The sequence below is a fragment of the Lepus europaeus genome, chromosome 11 (assembly GCF_033115175.1).
Source record: "Lepus europaeus isolate LE1 chromosome 11, mLepTim1.pri, whole genome shotgun sequence".
Classification (NCBI taxonomy): Eukaryota; Metazoa; Chordata; class Mammalia; order Lagomorpha; family Leporidae; genus Lepus; species Lepus europaeus.
The window spans coordinates 31,814,082-31,821,612 of NC_084837.1; the positions used below are offsets into that span (position 1 = coordinate 31,814,082).

Here is a 7,531-nt window from a genome sequence, read left to right on the forward strand (position 1 = left end):
GGAGAGGGGAATCCTATTGTGAAACTGTCCTGCAGGCTCCTCTCACAGGAGGCCTTCCTGGACATGGAGGCAAATAGACACTCTGCCATCCTACCCGATGCCAACTCCTATGGACTTCAGGGGTGAGGACTGGGGACACTGGGCATCCTTCCTCCCAACACTGACTCAGCAGCCAGAGCTCCAGGAACACTCCCCAAGCAGAACGCCTCAGGTAGAGATGTGAGTGTTGGGGGCAGGAGGGCAGGTCACTGTTGTGGGGGCCTGGGGGTCAGGAAGTCCCCCTGTAGGAACAGTCTGCTTTGTTGGGCATTATCAGCTCATAAAACACGAGGTAGAAGTTGTCAGACTGTGTTTGTCAGCTGTCAGCTCGCGGATATGCGCCTCAGAGCAGGGGGAAGCCCTGGACGCGCTCACAGGTGTTCTCGCTGCTTGTGATGCAGAAGCCGAAGCGGAAGTCGGAAGTCGAAGCTTTGGAGAAGCTGGTTGCGGAAGTAGAGCCTCCTGATCGCGCCGAAGCTGTTGACGGGCTTCTCTCCCACCGTGTCCTCCACCTCCTCCACCGTGGCGGCCACCTGCTTCAGGCAGAGAAAGGCGGGGTGAACTGGTAGTGTACAATGCACCCAGAACTGGGGTCTCCCTCCCGCTGGTTAATGGGCAACCGCCGTGAGGTTTCTTGATTTCAAAGGGAGCAGTGCCTGAGACCATGTCTGGAATCCTGAACCAGACGAAGTCAATCTTGTAGATATGCTCCTCGAGGGAGCACCGGTGGTCGCCCAGCGCTGTGTCCTCTGCAGCGACCCCGGCCTGGGCCCCGGGCCTGCCTGCGACCTCCACTCAGACCGGAATTCGGATTCAGCCCGCGGCCTCAGCGTGGGCTCCTCAGACCTCGGGCCCGAGGTCCGCAGAGAAGGCTGCTCCCTCGTTTCGGTCCTGCTGCCACCCTTCTTCACCTCCATGGCCTCGCCGGACTGTGGGCCGCCTGCTACCCCCGCCGCTTCCTTGAGAAAGTCACGCGGTTTTCTAAGGTACCCATAAATATGTATTCATTTTTTTTTTTCCAGCTACTGGATCCGGTTTCCTTGGGGGCATTGTTACTATCGATATTGTCAGACTGACTTCGGCCAGATTTTCCCTCAGCCTTTGTTGGTCAGATTTATCAGAGCTCTGATAAATTGGAACACTCTTGGGAAACTGCTGTGAACTCCAGATGGTGCAGGACTCTTGCATTTCTGTATATCTTCCATACACAGAAACTGTCTTTGTTTTGAACTCTCTTGTTAAGGATGCTTGTATAGCAGAAAATCTTTGAGAATAGATAGTGCTGCCTTCTTGGGGTGGGAGGGCCAGATGTGCTTAGAAACTTGAAAACGCGAAGAACTGGCATGTTTAATATTGATATCTATATGTCTTTATAGCATGTATAAGCTCAAATTCTATTATAGTGAAACCTATTGTATGACCATCTTTCCATCACATTGTGGAGTATGGGAGCTGGAAGATCCAACTTTACTCTGGCTGGTGGTATTCTGTAGCATTAAACTGTTTTTTTCTTTCCCAGGAGTTTTGGTCTCCAGTTAGCATCTCTGAAACTATCCAGTCCAAGTCACTAGCTTACAAATATAGTAGCATCTCAGGTCCTTCACAGTTCCAAATAGTTTATGTAAATTAATCTAGCAGATATTCTTCAATTAAAACTTAATCATAACAGCTCATTTGGTACTTTTTAAAACAATTTCAGTCTCATGGTTCATCCTGCTTAATTCTCAAGACACACAAGCTAGTATTTGGATTTACTAAGTGTTTAAAGTAAATATAATGGGAACTATCATAAGGAATATATTTTGCTTTAGGGGCTTCTACCATATTTCTGAATAGCATTCTCAAAATATCTACTTAATGGTAAAGGGAGTAAAATTATGGCAGAATATGGAACAAGAAAAGTGAATGAGGAAGACTTGGTCTGACTTTTGGCCCAAATGTTAGGGAAATGAAATCAAATAACAAGATAGGAGGCTTAGGATCTACCTGTGAGGATACAATGGATATGTTTCCATATTAAGATCAGAAAGGAACCTTCCCAGAAAAAGCTTATGAGCATCAAGAAAAGAGAAAAATATGTGGCTTCAAAGAGAGATGAAGGATATTTTAATTTGTTGTGGGTGTTATCTCTGTTTTACTTACTGTTTATTATTTGTTAGTTACAGTCTCTAAAATATTAGGTATGACCTTGCAGATTTTTTTACAGTACAAATGTTAAACTCGGTGTTTAGGTTTTGTTATGATTTGGCCCATAATATATAGAACATCTGTCCTCTTGTATTGTTTCCCTCAAGCTTGCACCTGATGATCCTCATGAGTGGGTCAGTAAATTAGGAATTGGATTTGTCCACTAAACTGCTCAACTCATCTGTTCAAGATGAGTTAGTGATCACTGTCCACTTCTCAGAGACTTACGTGCCACTTCTGTTCCTCAAACTCCGTGAATTTTGTATTTGTGTTCCCCCTGTGTTTTCATCACATTTGGCACTGCTGTTTGGGGCAAACCCTGCAGGTATTAAGGCATTTTGCCCATGACTAATTTTAAGTGATTTTGGTTTAGTTTGATCTTTTTCTGGGGCAAGGTAGGGAGATTGGAGTAGGAATTGTTGCAGGCTCCAACTGATCATGCTAATTTGATTGTTTCATGTATCTCCTCAACTGGTTCAGAACCTGGAGAGGAGGGAAGATAAATAAAACTTGCTGAAAATTTAGACATAGAGCTAAAGGATGACTGTGCGTGTTTCTAAATAGAAGTATTATCTAGACTGACCCAAAAAGGTTTTTTTTTTTTAAAGATTTTATTTATTTATTTGAAAGGTAGAGTTATGGACAGTGAAAGAGAGAAAGAAATGTCTTCCTTCTGTTGGTTCACTCCCCAAATGGCCACCACAGCCAGAGCTGTGCCGATCTGAAGCCAGGAGCCAGGAGCCAGGAGCGTCTTCCCAGTCTCCCACACGGGTGCAGGGGCCCAAGCACTTGGGCCATCTTCTACTGCTATCCCAGGCCATGGCCGAGAGCTGGATTGGAAGAGCAGCAGCTAGGAGCCCCTTTGGTTTTTACCCATTCTGCCACAGTGCCAGTCCCAAGAAAGTTTTAATCCTCCTGGTGATATAACACTGTTTTATCTGATATTTGCTGTTTACTAAGGCCCAGATCTCCAAGAAGCTAGACAGAGTTGTAGTGTGTGTGTGTGTGTGTGTGTGTTTTCCAGTAGAAAATATGTTCACAATGCTTATGGTTTAATTTATATTAAGCACCTCATCAAACCTATCAATTTAATTCCAACATTCCTTATCAGCATGTTTAGATAATGTTTCACAAATGCTTGCTAAAAAAGTTTTAACATCTCAATGATTTTTACATGAATGAGATAAGAAATCCTTGATGCCTTTTCATTATTTATTTGACTGATTTTTATCTTCTCTGAAAAGTAAGCATTGAAAGAGGTTTTACTCTGAATCATAAGACATTAAATTCAACATAGAAAACTTGAAACATAGCAGAAGTTGTTAAACTGGATGAAGTACGAAACCACCTATGGAAAAAACATATACTCGCCCCACCCCCCAAAAAAGGCAAAGTGAGTAACATTTAAAGATAGAACAAAATGATTTTCACATAGGAAAGTGTTTTAATAATAAATAATTGGAAGATGAATAAATACAGAAGGTCTAAAAATTCACAGATATTCATGATAAAGACATGATGTTTCTAAAGCAAGACATGTAATGGCTTAACAGTAGAAATCTGTTACTACTTATCCTCGAATTGTATCTGTTAAGTAGGTCTCAATGGATTGCTCATTTAAAGCTTCTGGTAAGAAATCCTAACAAAATCAGCATTATACAAAATTTGATTGAAGCTGGGTCCATTTTGTGGTTATAAAAAGGAAGAAGATAATTTATTACTTAAGCTTTGCTGAATAAGACTCTATTTAGCTATTGTATATAAGTCACAAAGAACAAAAAAATATTTTCTGTTCCGGGAATAGTTTATAACATGCCTTTGAGGCTGAAGTAATAAATTTCAATATTGAGTTCTGTAACCATATTACTGAAGCTGGTTAAAATATGTTCGAATATAAAACATACCCCACTGGGAAGAAACAGAAAAATGTTGATAATTCTTCTTTTAAATAGAAGAAAAGTAGATGCACTCAACTAGGGAACAATAAATCTAAAGTAACGAAAAAAGAAATGAAACCATAATGGCTGAACAGATCATCTGAATATGTCAGTGTGGTGAGAGGAAGAAAGTGACAGATAAAATCAAAGAAATGAAACCGTAGTTAAATTAAAATAAAAATCCAAGAAACACTGACAATGAAAACAATGTCAGTGAAGACAATTATATTTAAATTTCAAATACCTTTGTGCTGAAGCAAATTGCACTTTAAAATGATCTCCTTTTAAAATCTGCTGTGTAAAGGTTGCTTGAAAGAGATTGTCCAAGACTATTACTGACATTTAAGTAAGCTTTTTAAAAAAGATTTTCTTTCCATCCTTATCTCTTGAAAGTAATGTCAATGTTTTCTAAAATGAGCAAAAAAAAAAAAAGTCAAGTGAATGACAAATATAATCCTCTTGACTATAATGAGAGGTAAATTTTCCAAAAGCTTTCTAAATGATCAATTAATTAAAACTGGAACTGTCTTTTCAAAACTCATATATGCATTTTGAAGCATCATAGGGACGTGAGGATACAGTGATAGAAAACATTTTGGGAAAAATGGTAAGATGCTGAAGTGTTATGGCTAATTTTATAGTCTTACATGTAAGACAAAGGCAAAGCAGAGAGGTGAAGTCTTTTTATTTTTTTTTGGTATAGCTCAGCATATGATATATATTCAAACTTGATGAAGAGTCTGATGACCAAAATCCAAGCAAAACTGTAAAATCTGCATGATTACTCCAATTTGTAGAATTTAATAGGACCTATAAACGGGTATACGTTAGCGTTGGTTTCTTTCATTTTCTGCTATTCCTAGATGAAATGTGCTTTTGGTTAACATTCATTTAGGTAACTAACCAAGTTGTATGAGATGTTTTTTCTTAAATTATCTGCATGCATGTGTGTAAACATAATCAATGTATTTTCAAGCAGTGCCAGATCCCTTTCATTTCTCCTTCCTGGAGGTTCTTGCTTGAGTTTGGAAACAGTGTTAGTGGTTTAGCTATGAACTCTCACAGGGAACTTTTTGTATTTATGGAGTACCTTCAGGAGAAATAATAGCCATGACAAGAATTTTGACTTCTAGAATGAAAGAAAAATGGTGAAGACATTTGTGATGTTAGCATTTGAAAACTTTGGAATAGAATTGATTACCCTAAGCAAACTTGCTTAGTATCAGTCCACATGCACAAGGCAAAAAATAGTTTCTATGTAGCTCAGAAATATTCTCTGGTGAGCAAGTAATTGAATTCATTATGTGATAGAGGAAATAAAATTCTAGATGTCATAATCTTTTTAGTTTAAAAGAGCATCTTAAATGATTTTGCAATAAATAGGAAGGCCAAGAAATATTTTAAGTTTTCTGGAAGAAAGTACAACTCTTTACTGACATAAAATTAATGAAGGTTTAAGAGTTATTGCATGAGAGAAGAAAAAAAGTCCACCTTGTAGGTATTTGAGATTAAATGAGATAAAGATAATAAGATGTAATACGTAAGAAACAGACAGACTGATGCAAAAGTGAGTAAAACTTCCTTGATAAGTATGTTTAAGTTACTTGCAGCTATTATTCAATTTTGAATTAGAGCCTGTGCTATTTAATACTTTAATCCAATGGACTTTCTCCAAACAGGAATTGCAAGCAAAATTGAATTTATTGATGAAGTAAAGGAGATGAAATGTAAAACCTTTTGGAAGATGATACTGTTAAAAATTTACTTGAGACGTATAGAGATGGAGCAAGATGGAGAAAGACAGACACACAGACAGAGCTCCCAACATATAGTTCTCTCCTCAAATACTTGCAGTGGTCAGGCTTACCTAGGCTTAAGCTGGGATCAGGGAACTCAGTCTAGGTCTGTCTGCAGGTGACAGGCACCCAATTATATGAGCCATCATAACTGCATCGTCTGCATTAACAGGAAACAGGAATGATGAGCCAAAGCTGGTTATTAAAACAAGGTGTGCTGGTGTGGGACATGGGTGCCTTACCCAGCATCTTAACTGCTAGGATAATGCCTGTGCCAGGTGGTACATTTTCTTGTATTTTTTTTTAGATTTATTTTTATTTATTGAAAGGTAGTTACGGGGTGGGTGGGTGGGGAGAGAGAGAGAGAGAGAGAATATCTTCCATCTGCTGGTTCACTCCCTAAATGGCCACAACAGCCAGACCTGGGCCAGGTTGCAACCAAGAACCAGGAACTTCATCTGGGTCTCCCACATTGGTGCAGAGGCCCAAGGACTTGGACCATCTTCCACTGCTCTCCTAGGTGCATTAGCAGAGACCTGGATCATAAGTAGAGCAGCTGTTACTCAAACCGGTGCTCACATGGGACGTAGGCACTGCAGGTGGCAGCTTAACCATTATGCCACAATGCTGGCCCCATGCATTTTAAATAAAGCCAAAATGGAGATGTAGAATTCTGTGGAGATGGAACATGGAATACAATACACGTGAAAGTAATGGAAGGCTTTTGAGAATGTCTGTATGTGGGGAGAGGAGGTCCTGTTTGTTACTAGCAGGATGTTCCAAATGGGATAAAGTCATCATCCTTACAGATCAATGAGTTACTGCAATATTCTGGAAAACTCAGATAATCTGTCCTGCAATTAGACTTTTAGAATTTAAATCAATTACATTTTTCCTATAGTTGTGGCTTTCTATTTTGGTCACCATGTTTTTGAAAATTATTTGTGGGTGGTTGCAGATTATTCATTTTCATTTATCCTAGCCAGATATTTGTTCATGTGAATGTGCAGGCATGTATTTATCCATTCAACTAGTGAATGATTTTGCAGTACTTTAAAGTTGGTGTTACTATAATTAGTGAAGTCTGACACATTCTATGATATATCTTTATTTTTAGTAAATATTTTAACATAGTTCTTTGGGGTGTATATCTTGGACTAGATGTGTTGAGTCATTCAGTTTGCAGTCATCCAGCTTTGGTGGATTTTTCCAAATGATATTTCAAAATGATTGCAGAAGTTTACTTACTTTAGCAGGGTACAGACTTCTTAATTGCTCTATGTCCTTGACAACACTTGGTGTGTCAGCCTTTTTAATTTTAACCATCCTTGTGGTGTGTACTGGTATCTTATTTTAAGTTTAATTGCATTTACTCTGTGACTAATAAAGTTGAGCACACTTTCATGTTTAATTTTATATCCTTTTTAATAAAAGGTCCTTTCTCCAGGGGAAACTCACATCCAGTGGCAGTCTAATATGGAATATAAAACACCTAGCTCCAATTATCTCTCAAATCAGGGACAACACCGAGGGATATTCCAGATCCAGAGCTCCTTGTGAAATTGAACAAGG

General features: G+C 39.1%; 1 pseudogene; it reads right to left on the bottom strand.

Annotated features, from left to right (window-relative positions):
• Positions 1 to 268: 268 nt before the first annotated feature.
• LOC133770452 (protein unc-119 homolog A-like) lies at positions 269 to 768 on the bottom strand (annotated as a pseudogene).
• Between the last annotated feature and the right edge of the window lie 6,763 nt (positions 769 to 7,531).